Source organism: Haliotis cracherodii, unplaced genomic scaffold, assembly GCF_022045235.1.
Source record: "Haliotis cracherodii isolate W230 unplaced genomic scaffold, xgHalCrac1.p SCAF_1, whole genome shotgun sequence".
NCBI classification, from domain to species: domain Eukaryota; kingdom Metazoa; phylum Mollusca; class Gastropoda; order Lepetellida; family Haliotidae; genus Haliotis; species Haliotis cracherodii.
In genome coordinates, this window is record NW_027266264.1 from 44907176 (window position 1) to 44923669 (window position 16494).

General features: G+C 45.3%; 1 pseudogene; it reads left to right on the forward strand.

The window, feature by feature from the left end:
• The first annotated feature begins 14194 nt into the window (after positions 1-14194).
• On the forward strand, positions 14195-15902 carry LOC139455875 (uncharacterized; annotated as a pseudogene).
• Positions 15903-16494: the final 592 nt, after the last annotated feature.

Genomic DNA, 16494 nt, shown 5'->3' on the forward strand with positions numbered 1-16494 from the left:
CTTTATTTGTTATCTTTAATACAAAGTTGTGAAAGTATTTCTCCTGTCAATACAGCTTTTTACAGCATTCGATATGCTCATGTTCTTGTTGGGTTATGCAGTCCCACAGATAATACACTGGTACGAAATGTATTGGAGGCTGGTAAGCGGAGATTGGCTAAACCAGTACACAAAAAGGAACCGATAACAATATCGCAACTTAGTTGTATGGTATCGTCTCTAGCATGTGAGAAATGTTTAAAAGACAGCAGAGTTGCTGCAATGATTTTAGTTGCTTTTGCAGGTTTTCTTCGATCAGTTGAATTATTGCACATTGCACGTTCAGATTTTTAACATTATATGTCTATATTTATTGAACAGTCCGAGATGGTGCATGGGTAGTCATAGGTGTATCCGATTCACTGCTATGTCCTGTTATGCACTTACGTTATTTAACGATGGCAGGGATTGCCGAGGATTCTGAGGAATATGTGTTCAGAGCACTAAGTACTGTTAATGGTAAATATGTTCTGAGGAAAGAAAACAAGCCACTGACTTATACAAGACTCCGTGAAATATTATGTGTAATTTTGTCCCCTTTTGTCAGTGATGTGTCAAGATATGGCCTCCACAGTTTGAGGTCGGGTGGTGCTACAGCGTCAGCAAACAATGGTGTACCTGACCGTCTTTTTAAAGGACACGGGCGCTGGAAGAGCGAGAATGCCAAAGATGGGTAAATTCAAAGACAGTGTTAAAGCCAGATTAAGTGTGTCCAAATCATTGGGTTTGTAATATGTTGTTTTCCTGTATTCCCTTTCTTTGTTTCTCATGCAGAGTAAATGCTTCGGGGTGTGCCACAGGGGAAGCCACATGTGTGTTTGTTGTTTATATCTGGCTTGACAAGGTTTTGGAAGAGAAATGAAATTTCATTCGGTTGAACAGAGTGAATTAGACTGATATATTGATTTCTCTTGAAGGTAAAGCCAGATATAAAGGGAGGTTATTCCCGGTAGAGGGCGCAACCGTGTGGGGTATATATAGGAATTGTAAAGCCCGGGTAGTTCAATCTCTCCTGTGGTGTCGCCGTTACAGTGCGGTCTGTTTATTTTATGTTTGTCCTGTGCATTATAGTTATGAACATTTTCTGTTGTCAGGTGTTGGCAGTCTTGCTGCAAGACAAATGTCGTCACAGTGACGAGTATGGTTCTGAACCACAAAGCATGGATGGTACCTGGTACATGCATGTATCTTACAGTAAGATGTTACAGTGTCGGTGACTGGCAAGATCATATGGATCAAGGCTAGTGACGCCACTGGTGTTTGTAAAAGGAAATTTCAATGCAGAGTAAATGCCTCGGGGTGTGCCACAGGGGAAGCTACATGTGTGTTTGTTGTTTATATCTGGCTTGACGAGGTTTTGGAAGAGAAACAGCTGAATGGTATCTCAGGCGGCTAGCACTATAGTAGTATAGGTAATAGGGGTTCTGGACCACTTCCATTGTTGTTGTTGTTTTGTTGTTTCCACAGGAGCCAGATTTATATACCTATACTGCTACTACAGATGGAATTTTTTATGCAAAAATGATGATGCGATTCAACGATTGTCATGACATTAAACTAAATTGTAATGAAAATATTCTCTTTTATTTTTATTCATACGTATACCATTATTTTTAACAAAGTGATACTCAACATTTTTACTAAGTTCTTCGTTCATTTTACTAGGAGACCATACTATATACTCTTCTTGGTAATTGGAAAGAAACAATTGATGACTGTATTTGGTTGGTTTGATATCACTGATATAATATATACCTTGTGGTAATTCTCTCCATTTGATAATTTTGTCCCTGAGCATAAATGTTTTGATAGCTTTTTCGAGTTCATCCTTTGTTGGTTTGTAATTCTCCACTATTATATACTTATGTAAGCTTTCGTTTAAATGTGATCCAACAATAGTTAGCAATCTATTTCTATTTTCCAAACAGTTCTTTGGTTTTGGCACGGAATAATTGATGCGCTTGTTGTCTCCCCTGTTCTATGAACTTTTTTTTCTCGTCTTCGCTAATACCACTGGTCTTACGAGAATTTGATCGAATTTCCGGCTCCACTATTTATTATCTTAGTTAAATTATGTGCCTTACCCATCATCACATACGGTGGAGTAATGACAATATTCAGTAGCCGCTTGATTTTTTTTTCTTCGATCATAGTCCATTTATTATCATTGTTACGAGGAAGATTGTATGAAGTGTTTTTATGGAGTCTACTAACGTCGACATCGCTTAAATCTCCTAAATTTCCTGTGAATGTAACTTCTTTCCGCTTGTATACATTATCTTGTAAGTGTAAAGCGTATAACTTGCCATTGGTACCGGGTTTACCGAATCCTTCTGTGTCTCCGAGATTGGAAAGCGTAATTTTTAATTCACAATTTTATTTACAAGAACAATTAACAATTTACAATATCTTAGAAAATAGCTGAGGGTGCCACAGAGAGTCAGTACAACCCTCCGGGCTGTGGGAGAGGTCTGCTTGGTATGAGAGTCAAACCCCTTCTGCCTTAACATTTGGTTTCTGTATGTATTTAACCAAAATTAGAACAATAATACACGATGGGCTGTGCCTTATGGTTAAGGAATGGCTAGACAGAGGGGAATACTTAATCCTGTTAATCCTGTTGGACTGGCACTAATCTTGTTGACATATTCACTGGGTGCTTTGAAAGAGATTATGGTGTCACTATAGATGAGCTTGTATGGGGGGTAATCCTTAATGAGTCAAATTTTAAGTTATTGCTGAATGTTATTCTAATATAGGTGATGACAGATTTATTTAAATGAAATAGTTCAAGGTAATCTATAAGACTATGTAGACATATCTTTTGTCTGGGAGATGGGATCTTGATACCTTAGGCTAGCATTTATCTAAAAGCTTCAAAACTATTAAACTATGTAGACATAGTCTCTTGTCGTATTGAATAGTATGTCTAGGAGATGCGTTCCCGTTATTTTATTACACAAAGATAACTCATAAAAGCACTTGATGTGGATCTAATTATTATAGGATAACTTAGTATAAATGTTATATCATGATATCTGAAATAATACTCCGTTTTAATTTTATTTATACATGTATTGTAATGTTGAGAAAGATTCCGTTCTACCACTATTATATTTTTCATCTTTGACTGGAATAGCTCTCAGCAGAGTTGAAGGACTTTTGAGTTGAATATTATCCATCGTACTGATCTGATCAAGATGGATACACAACTCTTTATAGGGAACTAAATCGGGTAATTTAACTCCACGCAATGTTGTGTTGATTGATATTGCTCTTTTTACTAAGTCGACTTCAAATCCAATTGTATCTGCTATACCCCATCCAAGAAATATACCATTTTCTCCAGCGCTTAATTTCAGCATCCCATTCGACTCATTTTGTGTGAGACTAGCTCCCCTAGGCTTAGTAATTTCATCATTGAGTGAGCATACGCTGTAATACCCATCCGGTATAATAATGTTTTTTACTTAACCCATGCTTAACCAATTATTTCTTTTCACATCATTTATATTGGTACACAGCGGGTAATATGTTACATCGCATAGGGTGACTTTGAGTTGTCCATTCGAGTTATCGATAGTATGAAGCAGTTGAATAGACTGACCACTTGTTATTCCCGGGAGTGTGACATACATATTAAATATACAATGATACTATATCATAACTTAAATATGAAACTTACATTACTAATCAGTCGATTTTAGTAAGTGCTTCTGGTGCTATTTCTTTTTGTTCAATTCCCTGATATCTTTGAAAAATACAGGGTCACGGCAACTAGCGATAAAATGATGCATGATTGGTTTCACAATCCAATGCAATTTTGGCAGAACCAGTTAAACTTTGCTATATAGTGTGCCACAAAAGGATGTGGTGTATCTCTTTATGCCCCATGATTTGAACTAAATAAGTATGTTTTATCATTTCACGTGTACTATCAGATTAGACGTTTACTTAAAGAAATAAGTGCCCCATTACCGCAGGTTCGAGCATGGAATGCATCAAATAATCCGTACAATAGGTCCGCGTATGAGCGTATTTGTCAGGAATTTAATATTTCTACAAGTAAAGATTGGCATATTAAAGGACTTAACCATGGTCTAGGTGTTCCGTACAGCAGACAAAAAACTGTTAAAGAAGAAAGCGATGATTTAGTGTAAAAAAATCATCAACCATTCGATCCATTTAAGCTGTTACAGAAAAACAATCTTTTTGTAAGATTGCATAATCTTAATCATGGCTGGGAACTTTCTAGTAACGATTGGAGAGGAGATCTTATGAGTTTTAAGGGTGGTTTAGCTTATATTGTTACAAAATTTGTGCAACTGAACAATACTGCGAACGCTTTGAATGAATTTCTTAATGATAAAACAGAAATTAAATTTACTAACCCAGGAGTTGTAAGAGTTAATGAATCAATAAGAACTTATGTATGGGCAAATCTTGGTGCACAATCGCAAACACGAATGGGAATCATTGGTTCTGGGACGGCGCTCGATGCACAAAAACAGTTTGTCGCAAACGTAGAGGATGCTATTAATTCACCAGTTGACATACCATCTTCTATAAAACGTTATCAAGATGTGTTACAGTATGCTCAATCCAAAGTAGACTATGTTTATGCGCCGGGACTATACATGTCTCCTAGTAATATGGAACTTAAGATCGGTCAAGTGATCGATTATAATAATAAAATTGTAATTGCTACCGATCAACAAAAAACAGGTATAAATTCAGATATCCAAACCGAATTAATAATGCAGGCGAAACAGGAATAGTCAAGCCACAGATATCTACTGACGCTCCAACTAATGCACAACCACAAGTGCCACCACATATTGCAGCTAAAAATCAACAACATATTGATGAAAAAGCAGCGCTTATAGTAGGTGGAGTCGCGGCTGGTTTACTCATGATTTGGATAAATAATCTTTAATGGATACATACAACAGCCCGGCAGTTGCTTTGTTTTGATTAAGCCAAGTGGTGGTCTTTGCGAATAAATTCAACAGCCAGGAAACAATATTCCCTAGTAGTTGTGTGCAGCAGTCCAGAACCAGAACCAAGATGGCGGCACATCCGTTTCCGGTGGCGTGCGCATTCAAGATGGCGGCACCTCCGTTTCCTGTGGAGCACGCCTCCAAGAGGGCGTTGCTTCCGTTTCCGGTGGCGTCCGCATCCAAGATGGCGTCGCATCCATTTCCGGGGAGGAGGGGAAAACCCGGAGAAGCGCATGTAAAAGGTGAACAGGATCGACATTGAAAGAAGCACGTCAAAAATCTTTTGTTGTTGTTGTTGTTCTAAACATAGACGTGGTGGCGGTGGTGAAGGGAGGAGGGAGGGTGGTGGTGGTGAAGGGAAGGAGGGAGGGAGGAAAGGAGGAGGAGACGGGTTCATGGTTTTGGTTGGAGGGTCGTCAAAGCAAAGGATGATAGTTGTCTTTTGGGTGAGATGGGTGGCCCTGAAAAGGGCCGTTTTGATGACTACATGCAGGTGCACGCAGCGGTGCAAAGGCACGGGTGGACTTTCATCTGTCTCCTCACAGGACACCTACTGGTGTGCGTTAACCGTCGCACGTATGTGTCCTTGAGGATGGTTTTACAGTACACAAATTGAAATGTCCCATCCCGTGCCCTTGTGCCAAGGGCGTAGACAGGCAGACCCCCTTGGCATGTACCGCATTGCCATGGAGGTAGCGTTGGCAATGACGGTACTTCTTCCTTCTTCTCCAACTCCGAACAACACCCTTTGCACAGTGGCAAAGGGTGCACCACTGAGGCGAGCTCCAGATCCCAGTTTTCAGCCATTCTTGATTTTTCGAATAAATTTTACAAGTGACACTGATCCACTCGAATCCACTCTTGTTTTATAGGAGAGGCACTGATGCCCTAGTTCCTGGTTGGTTCCCCAGGCCGCAGCTCCGATTGGTTCGTTCCGGTGCCTGGCCAGAACCTTGGTTTTCCAAAATGGACCGACCCCTGTGTTTCTTTTCCATAGGAAATGGATTTTAACGTGGGAGAGAAAGCACAACCCTGGTTCGGCCAATCAGAGCCCAGTCTGGTCCGAGCGCGGCCTCTGATTGGTCGACAACCCAGGCTTCGGATTGGTCAGATTTTGATCCGTTTTTTTTTCTTGGGTAGTCTTGGTACGTTTTAGGTAGACGGTCGTCTGAATGCTAAAGGTGGACCGTCATAAGTAGGCATGAACGTGATGTAAGAATGCTTACGTGATGTACGTTGTGTGACTCGGAATGTTCTGTGTGTGTGTGTTTGTCTTCAAACAGATGTTGACGTTGATCCATAGAATGATTATTATTATTATTATGAATGATGCCGAGGTGCTGACACTCGTGTAGGTTGACAGGTGTACTGTCATTCGTGTTGCCAGACACACGTGGTGTTTCACGCATGTTGTCAGGCAAAACGTGATGTCCCGCGTATGTATGTGTGTGACTACAACCATTGATGTAGTATTGAGATGAATAGAGAAAGATCGATACACCTACGTGACGTTTGCACACATGATGTACTTCGTGTCGCGATGTGAACGTCGTGTACTTTGTGTGTGTGTTGTCATGCAAACGTAGTGTCCTGTGTGTGTGTCTTCAAATTATTATTATTATTATTATTTAATGATACCGAGGTGTTGACACACGTGTAAGTCGACAGGCGTACTGCGACACGTGTTTTCATGCACACATGATGTTTGACTTGTGTCTCCATGCACACGTAGTGTACTACGTGTCTCTATTTATATATTTATATTTATATATTTATTTTATTTTTAGACGTGTGCCTCCAAGAGGTCTAGGGGAGGGTGTGGGTTCTTTGTTTGGATTGTCATTGTTTGGCAAAGCATAGAATGAAAGTTGTCTTTTGGGTGAGATGGGTGGCCCTGAAAAGGGCCGTTTTGGGAAAGAAGAAAACTTTTCTGCTGCTGTCCAAGAAGAATCATCATGTCCAAGCTTATGACAAGACAAGGATCGTCGAAGCGGTACTTGCTGTCATCTGGGTATACCATCTGGGTATGTCATCGGGGTGCCCTACGTGACACCACTTGTGGGGTCCAACAAAGAAAAAGCTTGTAGGAAACAGGAAGCGGAAACAGACTGAACCATCCATAACAACAGCAGTAGACAAACGGGAACTTGAACTTGAACTGGAACGGGAACTTGAATGGGGAACTTGAACGGAAACTTGAACAGGAACACAGGACACGGGAAACGTAGTCCTCCTATGCATCCGGCCATGCTATGCCAATCGTGTTCTTCTGATTCACATTCTCCTTGCAGAGATAGTGTAGTTGTAGCTTCTTCTTGTGTTTCACCAGACCGGTTAGTCTGAGGTAGTCACAGAGTGGGGACCACCTGTGATGTTCCACCCAAGGATCGTCGTGGGGCGCCCTTCGTCTCAGCCGCACCCCACATTGGAAACAGTACACGCCATCGTCAGCCCCTGTTTAGGCAAAGCCCGCATGGGCCATCTCCTCAGCAGTCTGGTTCATTTGTGTAGGCCACGTCTCAAACAAAGCAAGCCTTATTTCAAACCGTAGATAATAGGGCGATGGCGTGTTACTGAGCGATGGTATCCCATCCTCAACATCCATACTCTTACTCCAACATCCACGAGTATCTGTACTATCCGTCACCACGTCTCCGTCACGCGTCGTCGTACAACTCTTCTTTGTCTCAGCCATTCTTGATTTTATAAAATAAAATTTTACAAGTGACACTGACCCACTCGAATCCACTCTTGTTTTATAGGAGAAGAACTGGATCGAAACTCGCTGCTTCCTGGTTGGCCCAAAATGCACCCTTGTGTTTCTTTTCCATAGGAAATGGATTTAACCATGAGAGAGAAAGCACAACTCGGCTCGGGTGCTGTCTTCTGATTGGTCAGTGTTGTCTTCTGATTGGGCGACAATCAAGGCTTCGGATTGGTCAGATGTCGATCCTGTTTTTGAGGAAGGGTTGTCCATCAATCAGACGTTCAGTCCATCTTAGAGTACAGATGTTCATCAGACACGCACTGCTATCATGACGAGCAACCAAAGTACGCCCTATCGTTTGGAGAGGAAAGATACCACCCGCTCCAGGCGGTTAAGAACTGCTAATCATACCTATCGTTTGACTTTCAACCCAGACTACTTGGACACTGTACCACCGGACCGCGTTCCCATGGAACTGCCAGCTTTATTTGACAGAGTGATCGATGACTTTTATCAACAGATGTCAGGCCAGAAGGGAGATCGTATTCGTATCAATCATCCCGCTTTGAACACCCCCATATATATTCCCTTTCGTCGCTTTGAAGATCTCCATGGGCTAAATATTTTACATGCCGTGGAAAAAGTCCAACAGTCCAACAAAGCCCTGAACATTGATGCCACCATGGTTGTGACTTTAGTACACGTCGCAGATGCCGATAGGCTAGGATCGGGCAGTGGTGCTCCCCGGCTGAAAAACGTGATTGGACTCGAAGCCTTTTTAACACGCAAACAGTGCATTGTACGGATCAAGAACAAAGATCAATCCTGTTTGGCACGGGCCCTGGTGGTGGCACAACATTATGCCCAGAAGCCCCACCCTCTGACCCCAGAATGGACCGCCCAGCGAATGAGGCTGACGAGAACGGATCGATTCGACTTTCAAGGCATACGGGCAAGGGACTTGTTTCGATGCCTTGGCCTGCCTGAAGGTCCCTGTCAAGGCCTAGCTTCTTCTTGTGTTTCACCAGACCGGTTAGTCTGAGGTAGTCACAGAGTGGGGACCACCTGTGATGTTCCACCCAAGGATCGTCGTGGGGCGCCCTTCGTCTCAGCCGCACCCCACATTGGAAACAGTACACGCCATCGTCAGCCCCTGTTTAGGCAAAGCCCGCATGGGCCATCTCCTCAGCAGTCTGGTTCATTTGCGTAGGCCACGTCTCAAACAAAGCAAGCCTTATTTCAAACCGTAGATAATAGGGCGATGGCGTGTTACTGAGCGATGGTATCCCATCCTCAACATCCATACTCTTACTCCAACATCCACGAGTATCTGTACTATCCGTCACCACGTCTCCGTCACGCGTCGTCGTACAACTCTTCTTTGTCTCAGCCATTCTTGATTTTATAAAATAAAATTTTACAAGTGACACTGACCCACTCGAATCCACTCTTGTTTTATAGGAGAAGAACTGGATCGAAACTCGCTGCTTCCTGGTTGGCCCAAAATGCACCCTTGTGTTTCTTTTCCATAGGAAATGGATTTTACCATGAGAGAGAAAGCACAACTCGGCTCGGGTGCTGTCTTCTGATTGGTCAGTGTTGTCTTCTGATTGGGCGACAATCAAGGCTTCGGATTGGTCAGATGTCGATCCTGTTTTTGAGGAAGGGTTGTCCATCAATCAGACGTTCAGTCCATCTTAGAGTACAGATGTTCATCAGACACGCACTGCTATCATGACGAGCAACCAAAGTACGCCCTATCGTTTGGAGAGGAAAGATACCACCCGCTCCAGGCGGTTAAGAACTGCTAATCATACCTATCGTTTGACTTTCAACCCAGACTACTTGGACACCGTACCACCGGACCGCGTTCCCATGGAACTGCCAGCTTTATTTGACAGAGTGATCGATGACTTTTATCAACAGATGTCAGGCCAGAAGGGAGATCGTATTCGTATCAATCATCCCGCTTTGAACACCCCCATATATATTCCCTTTCGTCGCTTTGAAGATCTCCATGGGCTAAATATTTTACATGCCGTGGAAAAAGTCCAACAGTCCAACAAAGCCCTGAACATTGATGCCACCATGGTTGTGACTTTAGTACACGTCGCAGATGCCGATAGGCTAGGATCGGGCAGTGGTGCTCCCCGGCTGAAAAACGTGATTGGACTCGAAGCCTTTTTAACACGCAAACAGTGCATTGTACGGATCAAAACAAAGATCAATCCTGTTTGGCACGGGCCCTGGTGGTGGCACAACATTATGCCCAGAAGCCCCACCCTCTGACCCCAGAATGGACCGCCCAGCGAATGAGGCTGACGAGAACGGATCGATTCGACTTTCAAGGCATACGGGCAAGGGACTTGTTTCGACGCCTTGGCCTGCCTGAAGGTCCCTGTCAAGGCCTGGATGACCTCGCACGCGTGGGACACGCCTTGGCCCCCCTGAATTATCAACTGAAAGTCTACAGTCAAGAGGTGGGCCAGAGACTGTTGTACAAGTGTGATTAGGCTCCACCCCACGCTACTGTGCTGCATTTATATCATCATGATCATCACTACAATGTCATCACTTCCATGTCCGCTTTTTACGGGTCTAACCATTACTGCGAACGCTGCGACCAACATTACCATCATCCAAAAAAACATCCCTGCACCAAGGAATACTGCTGTCACCGTTGCCTCCACTCTAGCTATTGCAGACCCAAGGAAGAGCACGGGATCCCTTGCTTGGCATGTCAACGTTGGTTCCCTAATCAACAGTGTTACACTCAACATCTCCAGTCCCCGTCAGAGGGAAAACCCAGCGCCTGTCAATCGATTCACAGGTGTCCGGGCTGTTTACATGACGCCTCTCCATGAAGAAAACGAGGAAGAGGAAGAGGGGGAGGAAGAGGGGGAAGAGGAACATCATGTACGAGACGACGTCCAATACGTGTTCTACGATTTTGAATGTATGCAAGACACGGGGGCACTCATTCCAAATTTGTGCATGGTGCAACTGGGATGTGGACGGTGCATCAGTGAAGTGAGCAAGGTCTTGTGCGAACACTGTCCATGGAGAGAAGAAGGGTATGGTCCCAGCCGTGAGATCGTTTTTCGGGGTCCCACCACCCGACATGATGTATGTGTGTGGTTGACCACGTTGGCTGAAAAACCCAAGACGAACTAGGACCAAGAGGAAGAGGAGGGCAGCACACGCAAGGGGACAACAGTCCACCTGGGGGAAAAAAGAAAACGGGATGGCTCCCCCTCAAGAAACCACGCTTCCAAACGTCAACGACATGCATCACCCCAGCAGGAGGAGGAAGCGTTGGTGGAAGAGGTGGAGGTGGAGGGGGAAGAGGTCATGGAAGTGGAGAAAACAAAGAAGCCAAAGAACAAGAACACCGCCACCACCACGACAGTCCAGGAGGAGGATCGCATTTATGTGATGGCCCACAATGCACGATCCTATGATTTACACTTGATTCTGAAGGGTCTGTCCCCCCTCCTGGTGACACTCCCCACCAAGATTCGACATGGTCAACAAATTTTGCAGGTGACCCTGGGACGGTTGTGTTTCGAAGACAGCTTAAATTTCATCCCTTACCCCCTGAAAGCCTTTCCCAAGAGCTTTTGGCTGAAAGAACTGAAGAAAGGGTACTTTCTGCACTTTTTCAATACCGAAGCCAACCAGACCTACAGAGGTCCCGATCCACCAGCCGTCATGTACAATCCCGACGGCATGTCTCCCGCGGAACGCACACTCTTCCTCCAGTGGCATATCCAAAAAGTGCAAGAAGGAGCCTTGTTTGACTTACAAGGAGAACTTTTAGCCTACTGTCAGAGCGATGTGGACATTTTTAGACGGGGATGTGCTGACTTCCGACAGAACGCCATCAACTCGGTTGGCATGGATCCCTTTGTAGAAGTGATGACAGCTGCTGCGTTCACCATGAAATCCTTCCGAAAACACGGCCTGAAACCCAATACCATCGCCATTCTTCCACCTCAAGGCTACCAACCCAAGAGAAACTATTCCCAAGCCTGTATGCACTGGCTCCAATATCTGATGGAAACGGACCCCCATCTGCACCTCCAGCACGCCAGGAAAGGTGGTGAAAAAGAGTTCACGTGTGGAGAGGGCCAACATCGGTACAGTGTGGATGGGTATGATCCAGCGACAGGCACCATATACGAATTCCTGGGCTGTTTCTGGCATGGGTGCCAGGCCTGTCACAAGACCCAACGTGGAGAACCACATCCCGTCCTGGCCACGTCGTTGGGAGCCCGTTACGCCGACACCCACTACCGCTTGAGTCTCTTGAGTCAACACCCTGAGGTGAAACAGATCGTCACCCTGTGGGAGCAGGAGTTTACACAAATGCAACGATTGGACTCTGCTCTGCGTGCTTTCTTGCAGGGACCCCACTGTATTCACGTCCCCGGGGCCACTCAACCCTCGCGACGCCTTCTATGGAGGGCGCACCAATGCCACGCGATTGTGCTACGAAGCCCAAGAAGGTGAAACCATCAAATACATCTATATTTGTTCCCTTTATCGATACATTTGTAAGACCGGAGCGTTTCCCACGGGACACCCAACCCTTCTCCATCAACCCCCTGTGGACACGTTGTTTGAACTGAAAGGACTGATCCAATGCCGTGTCTTACCCCTGAAACGACTCTACCATCCACTACTGCCTTACAGATCGGGTGGCAAACTGCTCTGTCCTTTGTGCCGCACGTGTGCCGACACCCGGTCAGACTCCCCCCTGCGAGAACATGGACGAAGAGAGGTCATGGGTGGGGACGTACGCCACCATAGAACTCCAGGAAGCCGTGAAGAAGTATGACTACCAGGTGCTTCAGATCTACGACGTTTGGCATTTTGACACCTTTGCACAGCATGACCCCGACACCCAGCAAGTGGGACTCTTTGGCACTTACATCGATCAGCATTTCAAGGAGAAGCTCGAAGCCAGCGGATACCCCGAGGGATGTACGGATCACGACGCTTACATCCAGGAGATCTACGACAAAGAAGGCATTGGGTTGGACAAGGATCGCATCGAAAAACATCCAGGAGGTCGCACGATTGCCAAGATGCAACTGAATTCGCTCTGGGACAAGTTTGGACAATGGGTAGACTACAATTAAGAGCGACGTTTCGGTGTAGGTTCTAACACCGTTATCAAGCAAGTGTGTTAGAACCTACACCGAAACGTCGCTCTTAATTGTAATAAAGAAGTTGTTCATCCATAAATTCTTATCCTTACTTAGTACTCCAACTTCTAAATGCCTATCAAAGAAGGGTAGACTACAGTCAGAACATCTATATGAACGATCCTGTACAGTACCTTGCCTTGTGGAGGAATGAACGCAATACCATCGAAAGAATTCCAAACCCCTCATTCTCATTTCAATGTTGCCATCGCTGCTTGGGTCACTGCCCAAGCACGTCTCAAGCTGTACGAGACCCTTGCCCTGGTGGGTCGCAGGGTCTTGTACTTTAACACGGACAGCGTCATTTACATTCATCGACCCCACGACGCAAATCCAGAGCTGGGCCATTCGTTGGGTGAGTTTACAGATGAAGTGGATGGAAACACCATCAAGACGTTTGTGTCAGGAGGCCCCAAAAACTGTGGCTATGAGTTAATGAACCCCAGACCCGATGGAACGCGCACGACCTGCAAAGTGCGAGGGTTCACTTTGAATTACCGAAACCTACAACATCTCAACTTTGACACCATGAAAGGACTGATACTGGGACAACGGCCTGGGAAAGAGGGGGAGAAAATCAGTTTGGATTACCCTCATCAGATCATTCGAAAAGGACCTCGGTACGAAAATGCTCTTGTGACCCGACCCACCCGAAAAGACTATCCTACCGTGTACGACAAGTGACGTCTCGTCTACGACGAAACCACAGGACTGCCTGTTGACACGCTCCCCTTTGGGTACAGAGATGACTTTCTATAATTTTTTTCATCAATGGATCGAAACTGAATCGACATGGACCCCTACAGAAAAAAACAGATCGAAATCTGACCAATCAGAAGTCTGGGTTGTCGACCAATCAGAGGCTGCGCTTTGCCCATGGTGGGCTCTGATTGGTCGAACCGAGGTTGTGCTTTCTCTCTCACGCTACAAGACTAACCCTATGGAAAAGAAACACAAGGGTCGGTCCGGTTTGGAAAAATTGAAGCTCAGACCAGACACCGGAACGGACCAATCGGAAAGCAGGACCTCAGTGTCTTTTAATACGTCCAACGCTCTCCGGTCATCACTTTTCACTGAACGAACCAAGCAACAACATCGTCCCTCTGATTGACGTTGTGTTGGTTGTTGGCATTTTATCTGGAAGAAACACGTGTTTGGAGAGAGTACCATCAAGTGATGACACACATCCGTGAAGACTTGGAAAGAAAAAACAACGAACAGAAAATCCGGACAACATCATGTCGACACGGTTGAATGCCAAGACACTGAGCGACATGAGTGGTAAAAGAAGCAGGGGAGATGAGAATGGTGACATGACTGCTGACATGTGGGGTGATGTGTACAACATGTTGTGTGCCAAGATAAAGGCTGACGACGCGTACGTCAAGTTACGTTCAAAGATGCGGAAACTGACTGAACCCAAGAAAGTAGCACCGAAGAAGACGATAAAGAAGACCCAGAAGAAAAAGACAAGCAAACCCACAGCAGTTGTTGTCCCCACAGCAGCAGCAACACCCACCACCACCACAGCGCCAGTCACCACCACCACCACAGCAGCTGTTGTCACCACAGCAGCAGCAACACCCACCACCACCACCTCCACAGCAACAACAGCAGCAGCAGCGGCAGGCACCAAAACAAAAGGGACATCCTTTTTGAAACCTGCAACACCTGCAACACCTGCAAAAAGACGATCCCGGAAGAAATTATCTCTGAAGATCGCTCATCAAGAACAACTGTAAGTACCATTCAGTACTTCTTTGTCTCAGTCATTCTTGATCTGATGTTGATCTTCATGATGATGCCTATGTTGATGATGACTATGACTATTCATAGGATTGACTCTGTCCTATGATTGACAGGACCCCTGATGTCAGTTCAGCCCAGTCCGTGCTAGAACAGTGGTGGGAACAAACCCCTTGGGAGCCAACCTATTCACCGAATGCACCTGTGACGCTGACGACGGGTGACAGTGAAGACCATGAAGCGCTCAAGCTGGCCACCCTCCCTTGGTCACCAGCATTACCGGAAGATGTCTTCTCCTCAGGTATGCCCATGGTTTGCGAGGATGACAACGTTGACCAGGATCCTTATGGAGAAGCTCAACTCACTCCCCTACAACGTGAATGTAGTGTTTGCAGACACAACAACATGTTAAGATACATCAGCTGCAACAGCGGGCAAGTGATGTGTCATGTCTGTTGTCTGGAGGCCATAGACTGTACTTGTTTTACTGATGGGCCTCTCACATGTTCGGGACCTGTTTGGGACAGTATGATGGAGGGTCACATCTTACGGTGATCCTCATCTTCACTCGAAGAGCTTTACAACACATATACTGCAACAGTGATCAAGTGATGTGCCATGTCTGTTTCAGGGAGGCTGTACTTGTACTTGTTTAACTGATGGGCTTCTCACATGTTTGATGGAGGACCACATCTTATGAGGTTGAAGATAGAAGAGCTTGAAGACGGAAGAGTTTGAAGAGGAAAGAGGAAAACGTTGTCGCGTTGTTGTAGGGACATGCAAAGCACTCCCTCCTCCATTGTCTTTTCGTATTTCCAATGTATCTGGTTGTGATTGGTTTTTTTCATTATTAAACAGTGATTGATTGAACTGACTCTTCGTGTCTTGATTGATCTCAACTCCAATAGAGTACCGAACTGAGGGTAGAGGTTGAGTTGAGATGTCGTCTACGCTGTCTGTCTGTCTGTCTGTGCGTCTGTCATGTCAGTGCACACCAAAGTGTAAAATTAAAATAAACGACAAAGGTCATGCTTGAAAGATCAGCTGCCTGGTGTCAGTCATTCCAGGTCACATCACCACACTCACTGTGTGTCATGTCATGTGTCATGTATCATGCCGTGTGTCAGTCAACCCAAACACAGGATGACATCACGTGATGAGGTGAAGGAGGAGGAGGTGGAGGTCATGACCTTCCTTTGAAGGGAAGTAGGGAGGAGAGTTTCATAAAATCAAGCGAACCCTCAGACCTTCTTTCAGTGAAGTCACAGTCATCTTGGAGCAAAGACGGTCTATGAATGCCATGTCATCCTCCCGAGATGTTGTCCCCGATTCCGAGTGGGTGTCTGAAAAGGTGGGAGAACAAGAAGCGAGAAAACGTCAACTCTTTATGGACGACACCCTCTTGATGGACGACACATGGCGACTCAGTGACATTCTGGAGGGACCTTTTCCTTCTTACACCTTGTGTCATCCTTCTCATCCTCACTATGATTCATTTCAAGAACGTCTGAGGTCTTTTAAAACGTGGCCTAAACAGATGACCCAGGCCCCTTATGACATGGCCATGGCTGGCTATTTCTATCCAGGACAAGGTGACTGTGTGACCTGTTATTGCTGCGGTGTGGCACTCCGCCAATGGGAAGCCACAGACAAACCCTGGAAAGAACATCTGAAGCACGCCAAAGTCCCCTGCGAATACTTGTGTGTGTTTTGTCCTGATGGAGAAGTGAACGAAAAATACAGACGTTTGGTGTCCCAAGAAGCACGGAAGAGAAGAGTCAAATGTCTTGTT